The following is a 26,166-nucleotide window of genomic DNA, read 5'->3' on the forward strand; positions in this document are numbered from 1 at the left end:
CTACCCTTGATCTTTATGGCCTTGTAGATAGCTGGCGACATCTACACCCGTTGGACAGAGGTTTTACCTTTCACTCCCTCCCCCACGACACACTCACACGCATCGACTATATCTTTCTCTCCAACGATCTTCTACGTGTGCTGCAAGCTGCCACTATATATCCCTCCGCATGGTCAGACCATGACATGGTTGCAATTGATATATCTTGGGATGAGCTGTCACCCCGCAATACCAAATGGAGGTGTAACGAATCCCTCTGGGCTGACCCGGTCTTTAAGGAGACCTTTGAAAATGAGATCGAGCAATTCTTTCCCACTAATGATACAGGGGAGGTAGGGAAGGTAGCTGTGTGGGAAGCAGCCAAGGCTACTTGGAGGGGAATCCTTATAAGGGAAGGGGCCCGAAGGAAAAGGGAACATGCCCTGATAGAAAGGGGCATTAGGGAGAAGCTCGCCGTGGCTCAGAACGTGGCGCAGACCACCCCGTCTGACAGACCTAGGTATTTAACTGAAGCTAAACAACTCAGAGAAGAATTGAGGATTTTTATTGCTGGCAAAACAGCCCAGACCTTACAGTGCCTTAAGCAAAAATATTACGAGAAGGGGGACAAAGCAGATGCTCTGTTAGCAGCTCGCCTCCGTGCGCAGAGAGCGGAGAGATGGGTCGATCGAATTGAGAGGACTGATGGCACTCTGATAGATACGACGGTCACGTCCCCGAAGGACATACAGGAGGCATTTGCCTACTTCTATGAAGATCTATATATGTGTGACCCCCCTCCCCCTATAGGAAGCGTAGACGCATATCTTGAGGGAGCGCGTCTTCCCACCCTCACAGGTGCGGAGGCCGAATCCCTAGATACCCCGGTCACTGAGGAAGAAGTGGAGAGTGCCATTAAGAGGCTGAAAATAGGGAGAGCCCCAGGGGATGATGGATTTACACCGGGTTTCTATAAAGCATTTTCCACCCTCCTTGCCCCCTTCCTAGCATCCTTGTTTAACCATATTCTCAATACAGGACAGGCCCCCCCGTCCTTCTCTCAGGCCCTCCTGGCTGTAATTCCTAAGGAAGGTCGAGACCCCAAATACTGTAGTTCTTATCGACCCATCTCGCTTCTTAACATCAACGCTAAGGTGTATGCTAGAGTCATTGCGGCTCGGCTCGAAACATATCTTCCTAGATTGGTACACTCTGACCAAGTTGGCTTTGTTCTTGGCAGGCAGGGCGCAGATACCATGCGGAAAACACTCCACTTACTACACAAGGCACAGGGAATGAAGGGGGACCCATCTCTTTTGTCGTTGGATGCTGAGAAGGCTTTTGATAGAGTGTCTTGGGACTTTCTAGAAAGAGTGTTGGTGTCATATGGGTTGGGACCGAAACTCTGCCGCGCCATTAAAGCATTGTACACCTCCCCCACGACATCGGTGGCGGTGAATGGAGGATATTCACGCTGGTTTCCCCTTGAAAGAGGTACGAGACAGGGTTGCCCACTGTCAGCAATATTGTTTGTGATGTCCCTTGAACCATTGGCGCAGAAACTAAGAAGTGACGGTAGAGTTAAGGGCATCACGGTGGGAGACAGGGAGTACAAACTGGGGCTATACGCGGATGATATCTTGCTTCACCTGACCGACCCCTTAGACTCGATCCCAGCTGCGTTTGATATAATTGAGGAATACGGTGCATTGGCCGGCCTAAAAATCAACACAGGGAAGTCAGTCCTCCTCCCGATTGATAAGAGTAGGGATTCCGAAATCGTACGCTTTGCCCCGCTAGGAGTCCAAGTCAGCCTTACTACCCTCCGTTACTTGGGCATTAATGTCACCCGCGACCTTGACTCCTTATATGGAGCTAACTTCCCACCACTGTCACACGCTCTACAGAAAGATAGCCAACGGTGGTCCAAGCTCACAATCTCCTGGATGGGCCGTTTAAATGCCATAAAGATGGTCTTTCTCCCTAAGATATTATATTTGTTCCAGATGCTCCCCGTTAGGATGCCCCCGGAATACTTCATGGATGTGCGAAAAATGTTTTTGTCCTTCCTGTGGCAGGGCCAGAGACCTAGAATTCCAAGACCCTTACTCCAGCTCCGCAAAGACAACGCGGGAGTAGGCCTCCCGGACATGGAAACATATTACAGGGCGGCGCAACTTAGAGTTCTTGTCCCACACTTTAGGCAACGTTCGGAACCCCAGTGGATAGCGCTGGATAATTATCACCTTCGTCCCTTTATTGTGCCCGAATGGTTATGGGTCCCCAGATCCCAGTTGCGTGAAAGAGTCAGATCCCACCCTATCTTAGGTACGTTATGGGCAATTTGGAAACCAGGCAGGAAAATGATGGGAGTCGCGACGTGGCCATCTCCCTTGGGTCACCTTTGGTCACCAGGGATCCGAGACGCAATCCCAGAACCGGGAAGCTATGAAACGTGGTACCAAGCGGGGCTGGAAAGAGCGGGCCAATTATGGCGCGACGGAACCTTTATAACCATACAAGAGCTCCAGGAGGCGCTTGGCATAGGCACGCTCTCAGTCTTCCTGTATTTGAGACTCAAAGGGGTAATGACAAGGTCAATCTGGAAGGACCAGCTGCAGAGGGATCTTACCCCATTTGAAATGATCCTTGATCGATGTACGGGCTCCAGTGGTCTGATAAGCGCTATGTATTCGGCCCTGATCGAGACTGATATCTCCCCCTCATTGGTGCTTAAGGGCAGATGGGAAGCAGATATGGGCAGACAAATCTCCGAAAAGCTGTGGCTAAATATCTGCAGACGCACTGCGAAATCCTCAATATCCTGCCAGTACAAACTGCATGCTATAAAACCTTTGTATAGATGGCAGTACGACCCGACCAGGCTTGCCAAAATGTATCAGGGGGTTAGCCCATATTGTTGGAGGGGCTGTGGGAAGCGGGCTGGTTACTGGCATATGTGGTGGGGGTGTGCCATGGTCCAGACCTACTGGTCAGAGGTTCTTAGCTGGATCAGGGATCTGGACGATGAAGAAAGGGTGAAGCAGCCAATGTTTATCTTGTTTGGTCTGATCGAAACAGGGGACGAAGTTGTAAAAGCACCTAGGATGGTACAGGGTCTGCTGATGGCTGCACGAGCCTGCCTCACTATGGTGTGGAAGAGGCCCAAGCTCCCTAGTAAAACTGAATGGCTTGGGGTTGCCCAGAATCTCTATAGAATGGACTACCTGACCGCCGCTTTACGCGGAGATCTTACTGATGTCGAAAGTGCCTGGTCTGAGTTCAGAGCCAAGCATGCCTTGTAAAGACAATGTGTGCAGTATATTGTTGCGATTTGTGCCAATAATGATAACAAACGAAGATTTTTGTTGTGGCGGCTCCTTGGGTCATGTTATGTGTCCTGGTCGGATATCATATTTATACTCGAAGCTTTCTGGTGTTGTCTCATTGTTTAATGGTGTTTCTCAATCACGTATTTGGAGATATTAGAGAGGGGGGGGGGAAGGTGGGAGGCGAGACTGGGTTTTGTTGATTTTATTCATTATACTGTTTAATTTTCAGGAACTACTGCACATGATATATGAAGATGGTACTTGCCTTACATGCTCCCTCTACTTATTTACTGAAGAATTTTGGATGTAAGTGACTGTTGAACTTGTACAAAATCAATAAATCTTGAATTTAAAAAAAAAAAAAAAAGGAGGGCCAAGGGAGGCCAGCCACAGAGTGGGGGGAAAGGATGGTGAAGGTGTGCCGATGAGGAGGATTTCCGTCTTGCTAGCATTCAGACAAAGATCATTGGTGGCACACCAATCTTGAATGGCAGTTAGGCAATCAGAGATGAGAGAGGGAGAGGAGGTGGCCGAGGGCAGCCTGAAAATGAGTTGAGTGTCGTCAGCGTAGCACTGGAAATTTGAGCAGAAAATGGCAATGCAGTGGGCGAGAGTTGCCAGGTATTGGTTGAAAAGCCAGGGCGAGAGATTGGACCTCTGGGAAACACCACAGGTAGAGAGGAAGATAGATGATAGGAGAGAGGAAGGAGGTGAGCCAGGCCAGAGCCTGATCAGTCTTCCCCCTCCCCCTTGAAGCACTCCCTTGTGCACCCTCTTCTTAAGAAACCCTCCCCCAACCCCTCCTGCCCGGCTAACTACCGCCCAATCTCCATCACTCCCTTCCTGGGCAAGCTCCTGGAGAAACTGGCCATCTCCCAGCTCAATCTCCACACTGAATCTGTTGGTTGTCTTCATGACCATCAGTCTGGCTTCAGAGCTGCCAGAAGCACGGAAACTGCTCTCCGGAACATCCGTGAAGACCTGCTCACTAACCTCGACTCTAACACCCCCTTCGTTCTTATCTTGCTTGATCTCTCTCCTGCCTTTGACACTGTCAACCATGACATCCTGTTCAACCGCCTCTGTGATAACCTGGGTATCACTGGTCAGGCTCTGGCGTGGCTGACCTTTTTCCTCTCCAACCGTCCCTCCCAGGTCCAACTTGGGTCCTTCCTCTCCGACATCTTTTTCTCTACCTGTGGTGTCCCCCAGGGATCTAACCTCTCTCCATGGCTGTTCAACCAATACCTGGCACTCATTGCCCACCGCATTGCTGCACTCTGTCCCAACTTTCAGTGCTATGCAGATGATACCCAGCTCATTTTCAGGCTACCCTCAGCCTCCTCCTCTCCTTCCCTCATCTCTGACTGCCTGTCTGCCATTTAGGAATGGTGTGCCGCCAACGACCTCTGCCTTAATGCCAGTATGACTGAGATTCTACTCATCAGCACACCCACTCCCGCCTTCCATGCAGCACTCTGGCCGGCCGCTCTTGGCCCTCCTCCCACTCCCACCTGCAAGGCAAAAAACCTTGGGGTTATCGACTCTGCACTCTCCTTCTCCCCTCAAATCTCTGACGTCTCTAAGAAGTCACACTACCAGCTGCACTTCCTTAGAGGTATTCTTCCTTTCCTCTCCTTCCCCCAGAAGCTCACTGTTTCCAGAGCCCTGGTCCTCTCCAAGCTGGACTACTGTAACAGCCTCTATCTAAACCTGCCTGCCTCCACTCTCCGCCCTCTGCAACTCATCCAGAACAGGACTGCGAGACTTGTCCTTGGCCTCAAGCCCAGGGATCGTATCTCTCCAGGACTGAAATCCCTGGCTCCCAGTGGCTGCGAGGATTAAGTTCAAAACCCTCTGCATTGTACACAAGACATTCTGGGGTCTGGGGCCATAATACCTTCAACTCTCTTCCTAAATACCTTCCTTCACGAGCTCTTCACTCATCTGCCTCCAACTCCCTTAGGGTCAGTCGCTTCTCCAAGCAACAAGTTGGTGGCAGATCATTCTCTTCGGCAGGGGCATCTCTCTGGAACAGCCTTCCTGCCTCCCTGAAACTCGTGGAGAACCATCTCAGGTTCCCGGAAACACCTCAAAACCTTCCTCTTTGCTTCTGCTTTCTCCCCTCCCATGCTGAACTCCTGACTGCAATTGCACTGGTTACCTGCCCACCCTTCTGTTCTCTGGCCCAGCCCCCGTCAATTACCCACCTGCACTGCTTCCCTGGCAACCCCTACACTTGGGGACCATTTTCTGTATCCCTGCAGTCCCCCTACCAGCACTTACGTCTGCACTTCCTTTGCACTTACCACTAGCTGGCTGTTTTATGTGTCTTATTTATTCCACTTCCCATTTACTGCACTTTCCCCTCTCCCCTCCCCCTGCGAACTTTCCTTTCCCCCCTTCCCATGCACTTGTGCGATCTGAATGACATCTGACCTAGTAGGATCGTTGTCCGTCCTCCCTTTGTCCCCTCCCTTGCCTCGTCGCGCCTTGAAACACTTGTGTATAGGCGCGTTATAAATGCCATATAATATATCATACCCAGGTTATCACGGAGACGGTTGAGCAGGATGGTGGTTGACCGTGTCAAAGGCAGAAGAGAGATCGAGGAGGATGAGGACAGAGGGAATGTTAGAGTCAAGGTTGGAGAGCAGATCTTCACGGATGTTCAGGAGAGCAGTTTCTGTGCTTCTGGCAGCACTGAAGCCAGACTGGTGGTCATGGAGACAGCCAACAGAATTGGAATGAAGGTTAAGCTTAGAGGTGGCCAACTTTTCCAGGAGTTTGCCCAGAAAGGGAGCAAAGGAAACTGGGCGATAGTTAGCTGAACAAGGATAAGCTGTGGGTTTCTTGAGAAGCAGATACACAAGGGAGTGCTTCAGAGGGGAGGAGAAGGATCCTGAGGCAAAGGAGTGGTTGCAAAAATCAGCAAGGGCCGAAGCGAGGGTGTAAATGTGGTCGTTGATGGTTTTAGAGGAACAGGGATAAACCCTTTTTGACAAGGCTTTCATAGATCAGACTTGTCTAGCGACCTCATCAGGGGAGAAAAGAGGAAAGGACAAGAAGGATGGTTGGGGGGGTGGCTAAAGGAGGGTCAGCAAGCACAGATGGAGAGGGGAGAAGAGGGGTGGGGGTGGACAGGATGTCCTGGGTTTTTGAGAGGAAGTGAGAGGCAAGGGCTTTGCAAAGAGCCTGGGAGGCAACAGGAGGGGTAGAGACTGCAGCAGGGTTGGCCAGCTCCTTGCAGATTTTAAAGAGTTTGGCCGAGTTGTTAGATTCCGCAGAGACACGGGCTTGAATGTGGACTCTCTTCTTGGTGAGGACAGAGTGTCAGTATTGCCTTTGTAGCAGGTGACAGACCAGTTTGCCATTTCCTCTCTTCCGCCCTACACTTACGTTTAAGTGTAGCTAGGTCAGAGTCATACCAGGAATTGCACTTGGCTTTGGACTTCAAGCGGATCCTCATGACAGGGGCAAGAGCATCAAGAGTATCAGAATTTGAAGAGTAGAGCGGAGACAGGGCTGAGTCAGGATGTGAGACAGCCAGAGGTGGAGGGGGTGGGAGAGAAAGTGGCGGTAAAATCCTCAACTGAGACACGCTTCATGGGCCAGATGTCCGAGAAGGTAGGTGGCAGTGTTGGGGGGAAAAGAGGGCGAGATGAGAGGAGGGAGTGATTGCTCCAGGAGAGAGGAGTGGTCAGAGGGATGGAGAGGGGGAGGTCAGAGGAGATCAAGACATCGAGTGGGTGCCCTGCAGAGTGAGTCGGGCCAGAGGGGAGGATGGACAGGGAGAGGGAGTCGCAGAGGTCACGGAAGAGTACAGAGAAGGAACAAGGAGAGTCTAAATGTATATTGAGGTCACCGAGGAGGAGCTGAGTGTTAGAGGCCAGGAGGGAGGAGGAAAGGTCTGCCCACTCACAGAGAAATGAGGCGATTTGACCAGGAGGCCAGTAGATGGTAGCCACAGTAAGAGAAATCCTTTCCCTTTCCTTCCTCTTTCTTTGCTGCTCGTTCAGCAGTCAAGTACTAATTTATCTTACTTTAACTTCAGTGTGTTTGCAATGAATTGCGTGCTTTAATTACCTGAATTTGGTTTTCCCACAGGAGCCTAAGCAGGTGAGAGGCGGACATTTCATCAGTAGTGAGGTCCAGCACCGCAGTTAGGCAGTTTAGAGGGCGCTCTCACATGGAAGACACAGCAGCGGGATTACAATTCCGGCGCCACAACAGTGTCATTTCCGTGGAGAGGTACGTCCTGTCAGGAGAGTTAAGAGCGGCAAATTAGATGGACACTTGTCAAACAAGAAATTAGCCTTGCGGTTTCCAGACCAGACAGCTAACGCTGCACGGACAACTCACACTGAGGGGCCAAGAGCCCATGAGGGGAAGCATGCACAGCCAGGAGAGGCGAACTAGCACCAACTAGTGGCAAAGAATAATTGCACACGTGTGTATCAGAAAACAGTCAACAGTGGATATACATATCACATCTGACGGGCGCATAGCCAAGTTAACCTGTAATACAGAATAATATTCCCAGACCCACTTAAAAGCTGTGTAATAACAGAGGCAGGCCCAGGAATCCTGCAGTGACCCACCATATCTTAATAATACATATCTCCAAGGGAGAGGGGAAATCCCAGACAGGAGTCATGCGGGGTAAGGTGGAAGAAAGAAAGGCCAGTATGCTTGCAGCAGCCCGACTCCCCTTGGGCACGCCACAGAGAAAGAGGAGTGGTTATAAGAGAGTGAGTCCTGGGATAAGATGAGCAAGTATTACACTGATGAGGAGTCCAGTTCAGAAGAACAGGACGACAGGGAGTGGGACGAAACATCAGAGGAAAGCTTAGATTAGAGCAAGCCATCTTCCCAGAGCCCTTCAATAAAGCACAACGCAAGGGCAAGGTGTTCGACCCAGACTCTCTCATCCATCCAAGGTCAGCGGAGTGGGAGCCCCCTGCTAAAATTTCCAACTATATTAAGAAGAGAATTCATAATCCCCTATCAAAGGAGGCCAGGAACAAACTCTTGATGGAATGTCCCAGGCCCCTCGTGCCAGATGGTGTAGTGGATATACCAGACATTGATGAGAAGATGCTATCCTTCATGGGAAGTGTTGGGAAGGAAACGATCCTTGCCCACCCCCCTCCGACGTCACTGCAGGTGAATAACGTATATAGTAGCAAAAGGGGGGAGGCGCAACCACCCCGCGTGTCTATTTCTTACAAAAAAGCGTAGCAAACAGCATACAGAATATAGTTGTATCCGCCTAGCAAGACACCAGTTTGAACTAGGCCCAACGCCACCTTTTTGACTAAGTCTGAAAATCTATCTCTGTATAGAAATGCAGCTCCCCATCTTCAGCGCCTCGCACAGACAGCACACACTGTCACCTCCCCTTGCCAGATCTGCACAAACCCTGTTCCCAGGGAAGCCCAGCCATGCCTTGTTACAATTCCGTAGTATCATTTCCGAAAGAATGTGCTCTGTGGAGAGCGTGAGACAGTGACAAATCATAAGCCCAGGTGTCCATTCATCTCCCCTAAACTGCCCATGCCCTCAGGGGCGTAGGAGACACATACAATCTGGGGGTGGGAGGGGACAGGGGACACCTTGGGGACTTTGCTTTTAAAAAAATATATATATATATTGTGTTTTAGTCAAAGAACTCAACTTTTCACAAAATTAAAATAGCAGTACATATTAAATTACATATATCATCACTGTATAAAACAAGAGAAAAGAAGAAAAGAAAACAAGAAAATTAAGAAAAGGAAAAGCAGTTCAGAGTATAAAATCCTTTAATTTGGCTAGAAAACCTTAACTAACTTTGAAAGCCCTGCTAAAGAGTGAGATGTTCATGCAGTCCCACTTCAGACCAGTTGTAAGAGGAAGCTTGTCGAGCCAGAATCGTGTAATCCTTTGCACTCCCTGCAGCTTGTCTCAGTTGTTGCCTAATGCGTGCTCTACTTAGCTGCATTTTGCCGGAAAATTAACGACGGACGTAGTATTATTTTGAAGCACCGTGAAGGCTCATGAAAACGGTGCTGTGTGCTCATTTATCTTCCACAATTCTAGAGAGTGCAACTTTGCGTTTGGAGTTTTGCCTGAAATCATGGTATGTACTGCTGTCCGCCTGCGGCCCGACCACCCTCCATGTGTTTTATCATATGCACTGCCAAGAAAAGATCTGGTGCCAGATTATCAAAACTTTGCTCTTGTGCAAAGAAAATAGAGCAAATTAATATAGATCTCATTTATGAAGTATACAAAAAGTGACATGGTGCAAACAGGTTTAGCCCCAAACCCTATTTAAAAAAAATGTTCACTGGGGTTAAATGAAAGAAAATGTATTGTTGTAGATATTTGCTGTCTAACTTCAAATGTAGTATACACGTTTATGTCATGTAACAAACTAGTGCACACATCAGTCGGATTCTTTTTCTTCTAATGTAAAGTACTTTTCTTTTTACATAATACGTATTGTGACAAAACGTGTCTGCTCCATTCCGTATTAAGCATTTGCCCAATTTTTAGCACTGGTGGAGATGTTCGATTCTGTGGCCCCAGGTAAACACGGTAAGTACTACATCTCCACGAAACCAGGAAAGAAAAGACCCCGCCCACACTAAAAGCGGAACAAAATATAATCACAAATCTGCCCTAAAGAACATGGCGAGAAACCACATCAAAAATGAAAGTTACAATGACAAACAATTATAGCTCTTTTTTTATATGTAAGTGGGTTTTGAACCTGGTTGGTCAGTTTGGCGTTCTTCTATAGACGAATTCCTTAACCCGGATATTATATTGTGCAGGAAACGACGACCGTGCATTTAGAGTAACATTACAGCCAGTGTGCACAATTCATTGCTGACTGGTTCACAGTTACAGGTGGACATTATCTGTGAATTAAATGCAAACACAGGTGTCCCGCTCCATTAGTCGGAGTGAACACCGAACAAACGCATGGCCCTGCAGCATGACAGAAGCCATTTTGCAAATATAGGGTGGCGTGTGAGAGGAGAAAGGGAAGGTGGTAAGGAAAGGAAGCAAAAAGGGGGAGAAGAATGGTGATAGAGTGGCTTGGCCCCCAGAAGATGATGTTAGTAACTCTGAGAGGGAGAGGCCAGAAGTGATACTCTGCACGAGATGTGAAACACTGAAGAGTGGAGGTGGGGCAAGAGAATGGGAAATAAATAGAACAAAGTATGATGAGGATTGAGGAATGCTTTTTGATGCAACATTTTCAACATTATAGAAAATGAAACACATAATATGCAAACCGTACAAAGGAAGGCACCAAAACTATGGGGAAAGGGCAAGGAGAGAAGAAAAAAGTCAAAAGGGAGATATAAGGAAGGAAGGGAACGCTATCCTAGCTCCTATTCCAACTCCAGCCAGCTGTCCCCAACGCTGCCTCGAAGTGTCCCCAGTGCCCGCGCCGCTGACGACTGAAGCACGTGGTGCACACATTCCATGCAGAACACAAAGGAAAAAGCTCCCCAAGCCCACACCAGACTTCAGAGGGGCTGGCTGTCACTGTCAGGCAGCCAAGGGCTCCTGTCGAAAGTTTAAGCCTCATACCTACTCTCACTGGTAGAGTTTCCTCAGATGACCACCGGAGCCAAACTTGCCTTGCGCCTTCTCCTGTGATGCTGCACACCTTTTCCAGCCTTCAGCTTGATAGTCGGTACCTTCACTCAATACTGCCAGTGTTGCCTGTTACATTTCGGGGCAGTTTGCCACAGTGTGAGACTGAGACGTCATGATTGACGTGGACACGTCTCAAGAGGGCATGAAAATCACAATGTTCACAGTATTTGGTTGAAATGGCAGCAGCTAACACCACAAAGAATGTTCTAGTAACCTTGTCTCTGTAAATATATGCTTTTGGTTAAGTTTTGAAGTCTGGGTCATTAGCACTTCCAATGGCAATTTGCTCTTCAAAGCCCCACGTTTAATAATCAGTCCGTACCTATGCCCTAAGTAAACTGAATCACAAAGTAAACCTATTTTTAAAAGATTTAAAACATGGACTTTTTTGTGTAAATTAAATGTTTTGCACATTATGCATACCTGCAAGATACATGTCTGTGCCAAACAACTCTCTCAGGTAAGTGACGTCATCACACAGTCCCTTCTAGGTTGTATCTATGTCTTGAAGGTAGCGCAACCTATAGGGCAGCTTGCACAAATCCAAAGTTGTCCAATGTGGTGTAAAAACATAAACATGTGACTGCTTTAAGTTAACATCGTATTGCATTGTGGTACCTGAAGTCTTCCATGTATAGTGCAGAGATGCTGAATGACATGAGCTGCACATGCCAGAGCCTGCAAAACATGATCCGAGCGCTGTTCCTCATTAATAGCGTTACAGGAGAATTGAATGGGTTACCTTAATTACACAAACACAGACCATTTTGGTGAGGCAGACTTGTAATATGCAGCGTGGTACTTCGTGTAGGAAGATAGTTCAAATTGCGTAGAGCGGCAAGAAAAAGTAATCTCACCAGACAGTCGAACGCATAGTGGAAATCCAGGGACAGTCCGAGTTCGGCAACAGGTTCACTGATCAAAATGGAGGAAAAAGCAAATGCAATCCAAGGACAATCCGAAGTCAGCAACCGAGTTCAAAAATCAGGTTGAAGGAACAGGCAAGGACAGTCTAAGTGGACAAAGGTGGGTCGAAGAACCAGGAAGTCAAATATCAAGAGGAAAGGGACTAAGGCACTGGAACGGGATGAAACCGTAGGAGCGTAACGCCACAATTAGCAGCAACAAGGCACTGAGTCCCTTTGGCTTTTATGGTGCAGGGGTGGAGCCTCCTTAGGCGTTCTCTGCGCACGTGACGTCTCAGCTGATGCGACGTTCTCTGCCGTACGGCCAGACGCCATGGCAACCGATACCGAAGCCACAATGAAGTTCTGGAACGCGCTTGCCCCCGTATGTGCCACAAGAAACGGGAGGTACTACAGAACGGGGCCGATATGTAACACATGGTCCCATTCAGATTCCAGGAGGAGGGGTTTTGAGTTAACCCAAATTAACAAGGTTAGTGAAGGTATTTTCTCTATATGCGCATAAATGGACTTGGACTGGGTAATAACATGAGAAATTACTGATTGAAATCCTTTATCTTTTTCTATCAGTCATGGGAATTTATAAAGTAACATCCATACCTGAAGAAGGGGACAAGGGACCCCAAAACGCGTCGTATGATCTGTTGATCGACTTGCTGATGAACAATATGAAGGAAATATTGTCAGATCAACATAAGATTGTTTGATTGTGTTACATATATTTCTTTGAATGCTTTTTTGAATCAATCATGAAAATAAATTGACGTATATATATGATCTTCAAACTAATTACGTCATAACAAAATTGCTTCGTGTTGTATTCTATACTATGTTTTATTCTGGGAAGTATTCAATTAAGTAAAACAGGAGATTCTTATGAAAATTCTAATTATATTATTTGAAAAATATTGTACTTTATAATCACAAAGGGACATTTTCGTTAAGTATCTTTACATGTTATAATATTGTATTGAAGAGGATCTTGGTCCTCGTTTGGAGTGACCAGGTTACCATCTCAGGGTTTTCTGAGGCACCATTAGTTTTTCGGGGGTGTATCTGTGGCCAGACAGGCAAGAATGGCTAACAGACACGGCAGTGGGAAGGACAACAGCCATATATCGGACCTCAATGGTAAGGAAGGCCTGCAAGAGGATGAGTTGGGTTCAGGGGATCAAGAGGAGGAGGGTATGGCGGACAATGGGTATACAGAGAGCCAGGCCCCAGAGGAGGAAATCAAGGGCAATGCTGGACATGGGGTCACTTTTCACGAGAGTGCTGCAGTGGGCAGGGTGGAAACTCTCAATATAACCAACCTTACTACACACCACCTCAATTTGCCCCTCCCCAATGCGGCCATCCGCACCCAGGGAGTCCATACGGATTACCCCAGGGATCGTATGATGGAACTCCACACCATCCACAGCAATCGCAAACACCACCACCTGGGTAAAGTGCATTACGTCACCCCACCTACACAATGTCAGCACAACACAACTGCCCCACACAGCAGGTCTAATGAAACCAAACCCCTTCGCCACCACTACAAATGGTGCACCAGCACCTTACAAAGGAACATGGGTGCTTGGTGAGAACATCTTTTCCTGTCCAGGGACAGACATCCACCCGACTAGGACAGCCCACAGAGAGCAGTTGCGTGTCCAGTCCTATCAACTACCTTGCATCCAGAAGGGGAACCATTGGTGGGGGCAGAGATAGGGAATAACAGTTCATCCTTATGGTGGACTTGTGGGCGAAAAAATCATGCATAAGTGAAGGTGATTTTCTGGTGTCTGGCAAAAATTTGGAAATGCAAGGATTCTCTGGGGCTGTAGTAAACGTTCCTTTTACAGAAGAATTGGATGTAAAAATAGGAGATAAAAGAGTACAGGCACCCCTACATTATTACGAAAGTTCCCCTGTCAATTTGCTAGGTCGGGACTATCGCATCAAGCTCAGTATGACTATATCATTCACCGAAAGAGGGATTGTTTTTTCTATCCCTGGCATGTGCTCCCTCAGAGCAATGCTATTAATAAACACAATGGCAAACGAGTTGAGAGTAAGAGGGATCCCAGTGCACCCTGGCATGTTCATCTATGAGATCAGGGTATTGGCTAGAGCAGTGCCTGAGCTTACGCGAAAAGAATGGAGAGTGCCTTCTGATTTTGTATTGCGCCCCGTAGCTACCCCCGAGATGGTTGCTGGCACAATTCTGTCCCTAGTTCTTGAAGAGGTGCAAGTGTCTGCTAAGAGGATTGTAGCAATAGGAATGCACACTCATGGATGTCAATGGCGCAGTGTTGTCCATTGGCCCAAATATACCATTACGTGAAGTAAGTGATGAGGAGCTGTTCATGGACGATAACAATGACAGGGAAATTATTCTGGGAATAAGTATCCCATGTGAAGTGATGGTACAGTACAGGAAAGTGCCCAGTCCCCTCATGGCTGTCGTCATGCACCATCTTCCTTTTATGACACCGATATGCAACAAGTGCACCTTCATTTGTGGACCACCAACCCCCATGATGTACGGCTATTGAGAGAAGTGACCCCTGTGAAAATTACGTTAAAACCAGGAGCGATATTGCCCAGAGTGAAGCAGTACCCCCTGTCCAGGGAGGTCGATGAAGGAATTCAGGAAACACTGTGTGCCCTCTTGGAACAAGGGATAATTGTCTCCTCCAACTCCCCATGCAACACGGCCACATATCCGCTCAAGAAAGCAACAGGGGGGGGGGGGCATGGCATATGATACAAGACCTCTGCCCCCTCAATGATGTTGTCCAAAAGGAAATCCTGTTAGTTCCAAACCAAGCATTAATTCTGTGCAGTATCCCAAAACAGGCCACCCACTTCACTGTAGTGGATCTGAAAAACAAGTTCTTCTCTGTGCCCCTTGACCCAAGCTCCCAGTACCTTACAGCATTTACACTAGGGGGGAGGAGGTATGAACACCGTCGTTTGCTCCAGGGGTACTGTGAAAGCCCCAGAATATTCAACAGAACACTACACAAAGATCTTTGCAAAATTCAGGTTCCTAGCACCGTAATTCAGTATGTAGACAACCTCCTAGTTTGCAGCGACAGTGAAGAAAGTTGGAGAAAAGACTCCATTGCCCTTCTCCAGCTGCTCGCACACAAGAGGTACAAGGTAGACGAGAAAAAATACAATATTGTCTAACCAAGGTCCTGTACTTGGGCCAATTGATCTCAAAAGATGGCAAGAGAATTATACCCGACAGAGCGGCAACAGTGCGTGCCTCGGCCACACCACACACAGTCAAAAACATGCATAAATTCCTTGGAATATGTAACTACTGCAGGGTCTGGATACTAGATTATGCCGCATACACTAGACCCTTGTTGGCAGGTCTTAAAGAAGCGCAAAAAGAAAAAAACAATGTGAACAACGGAAATGCTGAGAGCATTTGACAACTTAAAATAATTGATTTCCACGGCCCAGTGCTAGCAACTTTAAAGACTGGAGGGGGCATCTGTACTTCTGCTCTCTATCTGGCAGAGTCAAAGCAAAGAACACCACAGCCAAGATTCTCTATTTGGTAAAACCTGGACGAGCAATCAAGGCTTAAACTCTCAAGAGGTGATGCGGGATGGTTCTTAAGTACAGTGTAGTCCCCAAGCACTCACAAAGGAAAGTCCACACACCATGTTAGTGAAAACACAATCTTTATATAAATAAGGTCCAAGTTATATACACAATCACAATAACACACTTTGTACTCTGGCAATAATATGACGATGAATATATACAAGTCTACATGGTACCACTCTTATATATCGACTCCTTTGAAATGCATCAACTGTTAACAGTTCAAATGGCATATGAATCAGATTGTAAGATGAATCAACAATAGGCCACAGAAAGAATGCAAGATAAATCAAGCAATGGCAGAACACTGACTCCCGTCTACCTAGACACCGTTCTGTGTGAGGACCCCCAACATCTGCTAATGAAGCCTCTTTGACAATGCAGTCCAGTTATGCTTAATATAGTCTCGATTCCTACTAAAGGTTCCACAACCGCAATGTATCTGGTTTTGTAGAGTTCTTCGATGAGTCGTCGATGGGCCCTTCTTGAGTGAACTCCCTTTAAGGGAGGAGCAAACGGTTGTCGATATTCATTGATAAAGAAAAAGGAGAAAGCTGTTGTCGGGAAGCAGCTTCAATCCTCGCGGTGCTCGTTGCCGAAAGCTTGTAAAAGTCCTGTGAAGATGAGGCGTGCAGTATTCCTCAACGACGATAGTTAATTGCTGCAAAGAGCAAATGAGGAACTTTGGCCAAGCAAGGGCTTGGGGTTGTCGGCGTCTGGCATCGGCGCTTGGGACTCGACCACAGCTGGCTTTCTGATCTTCAACGGCATCCAACGGTGGATACTCCTCAGTCATCAGCGACCCTGACTTTCTCCGGCAGGACAAAAGCGGTCAACGGTGATGAGCAAGGGAGTCCTTGGATCAAACGTCTTAGGCAATGGAATTGCGTCCCCGGTCTGCAACATCGGTCGTCGACGGTGATGGACTTCAATGTCTGGGTGCTTCACTTCAGATTCCGCAGCGGTCCCCTTCTCCGGTCGGCAGCCTTTCGAAGGTCTGACTTCCAGGGAGCTATGGCAAAGATCAGCTGGTGCCCGATTGTTCCTCGTAGCTCGGAAAGAGGTCTCTTAGCCATGTCCTCCCTTGGATCAGTTCTTGAAGACATGGCAGCTTCAGTTGGTGAAGGAATGCAGCAGCAAATCTCATCCGGCTAGGCTTCAAGGTTAAGCATCAAGATTCGACTTCAGCTTCTGAACGATTTCCACCAGTGAGAGGTCCCCAGATATACTGTTCGGTCTCTCATTCACTCTGCTGGGTCACACTCAGGCAACCAATCATTCAGAAGGGCATTCAGGCAGGCAGGCAGGCAGCCAATCAGGCTCACAGTGCATTCAGGCCATTCTTCTCCATCCAGACACTCACAACACGGAAGGTGGATTCGGACAAGCACTCAGCAATTCAGCTCTCCACACTGCAGTCATAACAGGGCTGTCTCAGTCATTGTGTCACACACCAGAAACCAGACACCAACACAGAATGTGTATTCGTCACACACTCCATTCATCCAGGTCCCACCCCAAGGGCGTACCCACAACATACAGTCATTGAGAAGGCTCCAGCCAGTCTGGCAGAGGGACTCCCAGGACCCCCTTGTTAATTTGCATATTTAAGTAACTTTGGGTCTCACCCTAAGTTACTAGGGGAATCCAGACGTGGACCCCTTGCTCACTGTTCTTAAAGAGGCACAGATCCACCCTACTGATGAGGTCCAACCAGACCGAAACACGTGTCTGGGGTTTCTGTTGGTACTCTTGTTCAGAGGAGAATTGCCTAGCATTTCGGTGCTGGACTGCCCCAGGGCAGGACAAAGACTGATATGTTTAGGATATTTATTCTCTGTGAAAGATAGTGAGCTAAAGACTCTGGGTAAGTCTCTCGTAACCAGACCTAATGTCTGGCAGAGGGACTCCCAGGACCCCCCTTGTTAATTTCCAGCCAGTCTGGCCTGGACTTCCCCACAATACCATAGATGGAACATCACCCCAACAGGCAGTCAGGGGGAAGGAACAGAGTCAGGGTTTCCCCGAGTCTTCGGGAAAACAAGGTAACAAGCGATAGAAAGCAAGAGGCCATGGGGCCATCTTGTCTTCCACCAGGAATCCACTTATCCCAATGACAGGGCCTGGGTATCCCAAAATGGAGGATATTCAGGGCACCGGTCAATTCAGCACGGCGCTGCCACCAGCCCATACCCTGCTCTGTGGGCCACACACAGGTGCCCAAAAACAAACTAGGAGTACAGGGTGGTACTCCCACCCATGGGTACCATAAGGGTATCCCAAGGGTCTGTTCACCATGACCAAAAAGAGGAAGAGCCGCAACACCAGGAGTCCCACAAGAACTCCAGCGCAGAAAACAGAAAATACATGATAAAGGATACGGAGGCCCTGTCCCTCCGATGCATTGCCAGCATCACAGCAACACCTGATTATGAAGGCAAATTCTACCTCTTTTTGCATTCTAATGGCACCCTGATGACAGCAGTTTTGTCACAAAAGACATCCATGGGTCACAAACCACTGGCCTATTATAGTGGCACACTGGATCCGCTAATGCAGGGTCACTTCGCTTGTGAACAGGCTCTCGCAGCTGCCGACTTTGCCATTGAAAAGAGCTTCACAATTGTGATAGGTTCTCTGTTACCCTTTATGTAGAGCACTCCCTGTTGGCCATACTTGAAAGTTCTAAATCCACCCTCACAACACAGAGTGTCAACTAATGAGATTATACTGTCGAGCCCCAATATTCATGTCACAAGATGCAAGTCAGTAAATCCAGCCACATTCCTTACTGAGCCCTGCACCGTTCAGGACATGCAGGAGCATGATTGTGCCACATACAAGAGAGAAGGGGACAACATTCCTAAAACAAGTGAAAACGCACTGGAGGAAGGAGAAGTGTTTTTTATTGATGGATCAGCATCCATTTGCCAAGAAACAGGGGAAAATTACGTAGGAGCACCAGTAGTGAGATTGGAGGAATAGGAGATACTAGTGAAAACAACATTTGCCCATGCATTATACTGCCCAAGCCTCAGATCTGGTAGCATTGATTGAAGTGCTCCACACAGCAAAAGGATGTTCAGTGACTATACACTCCGATTCAGCATATGTAACCTCCACGGTACTTGCAGGACTGTCCAGATGGAGGAGGAAGGGATTTAGGAGAGCAGGCGGGTCCCAAGTACAACATGCACACTTACTGAATACACACATTGAAGCATTAGCACAAACCTCAATGGTAGCTATCATGAAGTGCCAGGGACACACACAATTTGTATGAGATCTCTTTGGGAAATGCGGCCGCAGACACAGCTGCAAAAGAGGCAGTATACCCCCCATTCCCACGAGTGCAGAATGCATACTAATAAATAAGACAGAAGAACAAAAACCTGATGGTTATAATGCACTACCCATTGCCCAAATAATTGAGCTACAAAAAAAAGAGCACCACAAACTGAGCAAGATCTGTGGACACAATCCCCTACTGACTTGCTGTGGAGACAGGACACGACAGAAAAAGTTGTAATTTCTGTAGAATCGTTGCATGTTGCATTTGAACAACTGCACTTTCCCGCCCACAGCACAAAACAATACATTGCAGCTGATCTCCGGGAGGATTGGTTTATCCCAAACCTTCAGGAGCATCTCAATTAAATGGTGGTCGAATGCACAACATGTCAAGTATTTAATTCTGGAATGACTTTATGACCACTATGAGTCATGTTGCCCCGCCCTGTGGGCCCCTTCTGAGAGCTGCACATTGACTATGCAGATATGCGAGAGAGGTGCAACGGAGCAAGATATTTAATTGTGGTGGTGTGTCAATTTTCTCGATTGGTAGAAGCAGGGTCCTGCGCCCATCCTGACACCAAGTGCGCAGCAAAACTTTTGGTCAGAAAAGTTTTTCCAAGTTGGGGAATATGTGACATAAGATCAGACAATGGTACACATTTTGTCAATGATCTGTTCAAGGAAGTAACATCCCTGCTAGGAATATAAACACAAAATGTGCTTGATTTACCATCCACAAGCAAATGGAATTGTGGAGAAAATCAACAGCCTCCTAAAATGTAGATTGTTCAAATTATGCAACTCACCGAAGAACAATGGGTGTACTGCCTGCCCCAGGCAATTTTTCAACTGCGCATTCAGCAAAGTAAGGACCACCACCTGTCCCCCCCACAAAATAGTGACTGGCCGACGCATGCAAACGCCACTGTCGCCAGTAAGAAGAGTTTCTGATGCACACATAACAGTCACTGTGTTAGGAGGAGAATTTAAAGAATACCTCACACAACTCACACGAGCAGAGAGATGTATTGCCAAACAGAACACACCCCCATTCACTGCAGACAATGTGACTGACACGTCTACTGCAGCACAAGATAACCCAATACAACCTCTGATGCCAGGAGAGTTAGTATATGTACATAATTTTGCCCGTAAGTGGAACTCTCCCTGATTCCATGGACCATATGAGGTGATCTATTGTACATCCCTTGCTTTAAAAGTGAAAGGGCTAAGGTACTAGATCCACCTTTCTGATGTACGAAAAGTGCATGATAGTGTATCACCTGACACACTAGATAGCAATCAAACAAATGCTGCAGTACCGTAAAAGGATGCTGAAGATGTGTTAGGGTAGCAAAAATGTAGATAGTGAAAGATTTTCGGCAAGCATAAATGGTTCCAAGAATGAGTGAATTCATTCTCATTCTCATTCTCATTCTCTCTCTCTCGCTCTCTCTCTCTCATTCTCTCTCTCTCATTCTCTCTCTCTCTCTCTCTCTCTCTCTCTATGACTTTTTGTTCATGGCAATAATGAAAACTTACCAGATGCAAATATTATTACCTTGCCACATTCTACCATGTTTACAGCTTTGATATGATATGATAGTTTATTTATATAGCACCTATACACAATGTGTTTCAAAGCGCTTCAAGGGAGGGAACAAGGGAAAATACAATTACATTCTTACAGGCCATGAACAGTAAGGTTGTGAAATTAACTATCTTACTCGGCCTGACAACATTTCAGATAGTGCAAGAGCTAAGACATAGATAAGGAAGGGAGGGAGGGAGAGAGTGGGAAGGAAATGGAAACAGACAGGCGACTACCATACTAGGCCTGACAACGTTTCTGGTAGAGCCAGAGAAAAACAAAAGGTGAGGGAGAGGGGTGCAGAAAGGGAGGGGAGGAACAGAACAAGCTACTATGATACTAGGCCTGACGACATTTCAGATAGTGCTGGTGGGGGAGTGGGGAGGAAACAGACAAGGTTGCTATCATATTAGGTCCAGGGACAATTCTGATAGAGTAAGTGCATAGAAGAAAGTAAGGGGAGGAGTTAGGAAAAGGGAGTAGGGAAAGGAGAAGAGAACAGAGAGTAAGCAGTCAAAAAGAGTGGAGAAGCAAGAGTGGAGCGTGAATACAATTGCAGAAGTCAGTAGTAACACATAATATTGCAAGCTAGGATACAGGATGAAGATGGGAACAGCATGATTCAGGGGCACCATGAGCACAAGATGCAAAGGAAGTCCAGCATGAGAGTTCAGAAAGGGTGACGCACCGTGAATGAATGAAGTCCATAAAAGACAAATCCAGCATTGGCCACAAGACAGTGATGGTGAAACCAGAATCTATCAGGACAGACTTGTAATATACTTCACAACCTAATATGATGTCTATCTCAAAGACCGATGCAATGTATTTCTTGGTCCCCATTACAGTTTCTGAAGTAACACTAAGCTCCTGCCCCCTCCCCCTCTATGGTGTATATGCAAGATAACGCAGATGTTGATAAAAATGTAAATACTGGTATTTTTCCAATGTATCGTCAACAGTGCGTGAATGTTCAGAAATCACTGTGTACCACAGACTGTGTAGCAGACTGGTAGGGAAAAAAACAATCCCTCTTACATTATAGTAGAAGGAGGAGGCAAACACAACAGTTTAAGTATGATGCATGCCGTGGTTTGGGGCTAGATAAAGTAGAAGACCTCCGTCATCCTGGCCAATCTAACAAGTGGTACTCAGATATGAGCACCTCATGGAGACGTACGAGCAACAGCAGTTGCTATGTCTGTTTTTTGATACAGTATGCATCCGGGATGCCCAAGGTTCCGGTACCTCAGAAGGTGCCTGTGGTAGAAGCACAATGTCTCATCCACCTCACACTATGCAGGATAAAGAGCACCTTCCAGGCAGATACAGGAAGAATGAGGCTTCTTCCGCTAGACGAGAGAATCTGCAAAAAGGGATCACAAAGTGCAAAATGTTTCATGGAGCCATTTCTGGCCATAGAAGGAACAACATTAGTAGAAAATAAAGAATCAACATTCATGTGCAAAGCTGAAGGACTGCGTGGTTTGTCAGAAGAAAGACTAGAATGGATGGAATGAATATGTGCACAAATATGGACTGAGCATATCACAAAGCTGACATGGGTCACTGCCCTTGAAAAACCAATCAAAATCCATCATGAAGAAAAGTATGAAATTTGCTTCCATGGGGAAAGGAAAGTAACTATGGGTTCCAAACATGCTGCAACAGAACACTCATCATCCTGGACCTCTGAAAAGGTACTGCCGCCCAAATGGGCTACTGTGCTTTGGCAACACTGCATTCCGCACTTCTGGTGATACCCTAAGAACACGTAAAGGGGGGCGGGGGAGTGGTGCCGACAGGACTGCAACCTGCACCTCGGCCAACAGAAGCACCACCCCTGTCTACCGCATACTGTCTAAAGAAGAGCAAGAAGATAACCTGTCTCGAAGGAAGCATGCCTCAAACTACATATCCCAAGATTCCTCTGACCTCCTTGCCCAGATCCCTGACAAGTACAAACTCTTCAATTCAGCAGAGACATTTTTTTGCATCGACCGTACCAAGCATTCAAGAACAAGCAAATGCCAACTGGCTCCAAATAGTATGTTGGGAGCTGATCCAGTTGGCAAATGACACTGAAGAGGGATTTAATATCATCAAGGTGGCACTCAGAGCGCTTCGGCTCATGACGATACAAAACCGCTGTGTCTTGGGACCTCCCCACATCAATGGAAGGCAGTGTTTGCAAAACGATAGGAAGCTCATGTTGCACATTTGTACCTTCTTCAGACGCTGAAAACGGGACATTGTCACATGTGATTGCAGCAGTGCATGAACTGGGGGTAAAAATGAGAAAAGAAGCAGGGGTGTAAGGCAGCGACTGTTTTTGCATGGCATTTAACTGCGTGCCTTTGTGGTTTGGGACTGTGATGAAGATGCTGATCCCCATCATCATACTTTTCCTGCTGACCTTCTGTGTGTGCCAGCTAGGGCTCCGATGTTGTGCAAAAGCTGTTCCCAGCAGTGCAATGATGATGGTGACCATTGGTAATAGAAACACTAATAACAGAGTGCCTCATGAGACACAGGAAGCACAGGTGCAAACTGGGAAGAGTGACAAGCGCAATTATCGCACTGTGGTCATTTACCATACTGGGGATGAGGTAGATAGCTTATATCATCCTACCATTTAACAACCCGACGATCTTGAAAATTACATGGAGGTATGGTAGATCTGGCGGGTGATGGGTGATGTATATTCATGACCTGTACTCCTGAAGAATACGCCAGGTGAGGAAAGAGTTTGAGAAGTGTGTGTAGAGAATGGATGCCTATCAAAGGTAGCCCTGCATGGGACAATTCAGTTAGAAGGGCAGAGGAATGAAGACGTAATGGGGGAGGGTATTTGTTACTTCAGGAGTAACGAAAGGGGGGAATGTTGGAAAGGAGACAATCCTTGCCCACACCCTCCAACGTCACTCCAGGTGAATAGTGTGCATAGTAGCAAAGAGGGAGGTGCAGCAAATAGCAAATAATATAGTTTCATCCGCCTAGTACACCATTTTGAACTAGGCCCGATGTCATCTTTTTGACTAGGCCCGAAAATCTATCTCTCTGTAGAAATGCAGCTCTCTCATCTTCAGCGCCTCACAGAGCCGGCACACACCATCACCTCCCCCTGCCAGATCCGCACAAATCCTGCCATGCCTTGTTACAATTCCGTATTATCATTTCTGTAAGAATGTGCTCTGTAGAGAGCGTGAGACAGTGGCAAGTCATAAGCCCAGGTTTCCATCTCCCCTAAACTGCCCATGCCCTCTCAACCCCCACCCTGCCAGGCCAGAGCCCCCTAGCTCTGACCCCCAAGTTCCTTTCATGTTGAAACCCATCTGACCCCCCATGCCTGACCATTCCGGAACTCCCACCACAGCCCCAATCCCGTGTAGCAGTATATTCTCCCAAAAGCAACACACGCCAACCTATATCACTAGGACCCATGAAGGACAGATGGCAGATCAAACTTTTGGGGTGGGCGCCTGGGTGCAGGGATTGAGGTATCAAAGAGAACCTTGAGTGTAGAGGTTGGAATGCCAATTTATTAGCTCATCTGACCTAAGTACCCTTGTTCATGCAAGATTTTATGTGTGGCACTATTTCTGCATTACCAGTTCCTCTTGCTTAGTTTAGTTAGATAGTTATGTTGCACCCTCAACCTGACCTTCACACCGCAGAGATGGGCCCAGCTGACCCACGTGTGCCAAGAGCAGCTGAGAGACGGCGGCCAATTAGCATCCTGCATCCCTTATAGTATCAACTGTTCTATAGGCCCCTCTCCAATCCGATGTATTCATTTTGATGATTATATAAACTTTGTTATCTTTGCAACTCATCTCCTGCCTCATACCCCTGATGGGGAGTTCATCTTATGTTTGCATATTGTTGGGACATGTGCTACAAATGTGTCTTCAGAAGGTAAGGCAGGGTTATGAAGACGAGCATCAACAGGCCCTGGCGGTCATGCCACGAGAAGGTCCTTGATATTCTGGGGCCTTTTTCTGCCAGATGGCTGAGGAAGCGGTTGTGATGGAAATTAGCTTATCCTGCCCCCTAGGTGCTTCCAGGTAAGGTGAACACACCATATGAGGTGATGTAACATACACGGGGAGGGGGGAGTAATACGCAATCTGAGACAGCATGTAGAAGTTATGTAAGACTTAGAAGTAGATGCACGGCACTAGAAACACAGCACCCATGACTCAATTTTTTATTAGGCCCAAAAGGGATAAGTTGCAGGCCTGCACTATTCACGTTCTCAGCTCACTAGGCCTAATTTCTGCAAGGCAGATAGACTCCACAGAGCCTGTTCCCGCAGAAGTCCACTTCCCCCTCGTCCCTCCGGTGTTGCGAATATTTAGTATCTTCCAAAGGAATGCACCCTGCACGAGCGTGAGCAACACTAGGCTCTGCACTGCGTCCATTCATCTCCACTAAACTGCCATTAGGGCTCTAATCCCCACCCAGCCAGTCTCACAGCACTGACATGACCCCTGCACCTTTGCATTCCCTGAAAAGCAAGTGATTTCCTACCCGCCCCCCCCACCGTTCCAACACAAATCAAGTGTCCCCAGAGGATCTAAGCATGCACAGCTGTATTTCTTTCAAGCATGAAAACATATCCCTTGTAACACGACATACAGGGAGGGATACATTAAAGATCAAAACCCCGGGTGGACACCTGGAGTGCAGGAACTGCAGTAACAAATACGCCCTGAATGTGTGGGTCTGCATGACTGTAATTTATCCTCCTTTCCCCCAGGCACCATTTGCCATGCCGCCCAGGTGCCTGCCACAATGAGTTACTATTCAGGCTTAGCATGTTTAGTTGAGACAGGAACAATGTATTAATGTGTGACTCAACCTTCACCGCCAGGTAGAGCCCAGCTGACCCATGTAGATCTAGACAGATGGAAAAGAACTAACCAATTACTGTCTGGCATCCCCCATGGAGCAGACTCATGTGTAGGGTGCCTCCAATCAGTGGCACCCATTTGTACTCTAGACTATGACGCGTGCATGTTTTTAAGCCCCTGTTTGTGAAAGGGTTAGAGCACTCTTGAGCAGCAGAGTCCGTTGCTGATATTTGTATTCTGTAAAATTAAACCTTGTTTCCTTGCAACGCTATCCCCTAGCGGGTTGTCTTCATTCTGGCGTGTGCATAGAAAGAGACTTGCCTTCATTTGGTGACTCTTACAACGTGATTCCATCACTCCCGTACTTGCAGAGGTATCCTTGCGGCCTCTCTGGAAGGGCTGTGCCCACCTACGGTGACCAGTCCCAAAACGCATGCGCCGAGTGGCCCTTTCAGGTGCCGTCTTTGCAAAATTCCCGCCAGGCCGTTTGTGGATTCCCCATGAACTGAGACTTTTGGAAAAACGTGACCACATGAGTATAGCCTGCAAGGGATAACTTCTGGGTGGGGATGTGCAGCAGTGTGCAACCGGTGAACAGGCAGTGAATGAAAGTGAAAGCATAATTTGGAAGTTTTTAAGGGCATTTTTCCTTAGTTTATTTTTTAAAGATATATTAAGGATAAGGAAAAAGGAATACAGGAGCCCCCCTGCCCGAGTGAGGGGGGAAAAGTGGCGCCACTTTGCATTGTCCTGACCAGTGCAAGAGAGAATTACAAGAAGAAAATTAGGAGCTCCATATGATTAGCATGCTTGGGAAGAGTAGTGGTTGTTGTTTTAGCTTGCTATTTTAGTTTATTTTGTTAGTGTATTTTTTGTATGTATGGAGGAGGCCCAGGAGGAGCGTGTGTGGGTGTATC

The sequence above is a fragment of the Ambystoma mexicanum genome, chromosome 12 (assembly GCF_040938575.1).
Source record: "Ambystoma mexicanum isolate Mex_15411 chromosome 12, UKY_AmexF1_1, whole genome shotgun sequence".
NCBI lineage: Eukaryota > Metazoa > Chordata > Amphibia > Caudata > Ambystomatidae > Ambystoma > Ambystoma mexicanum.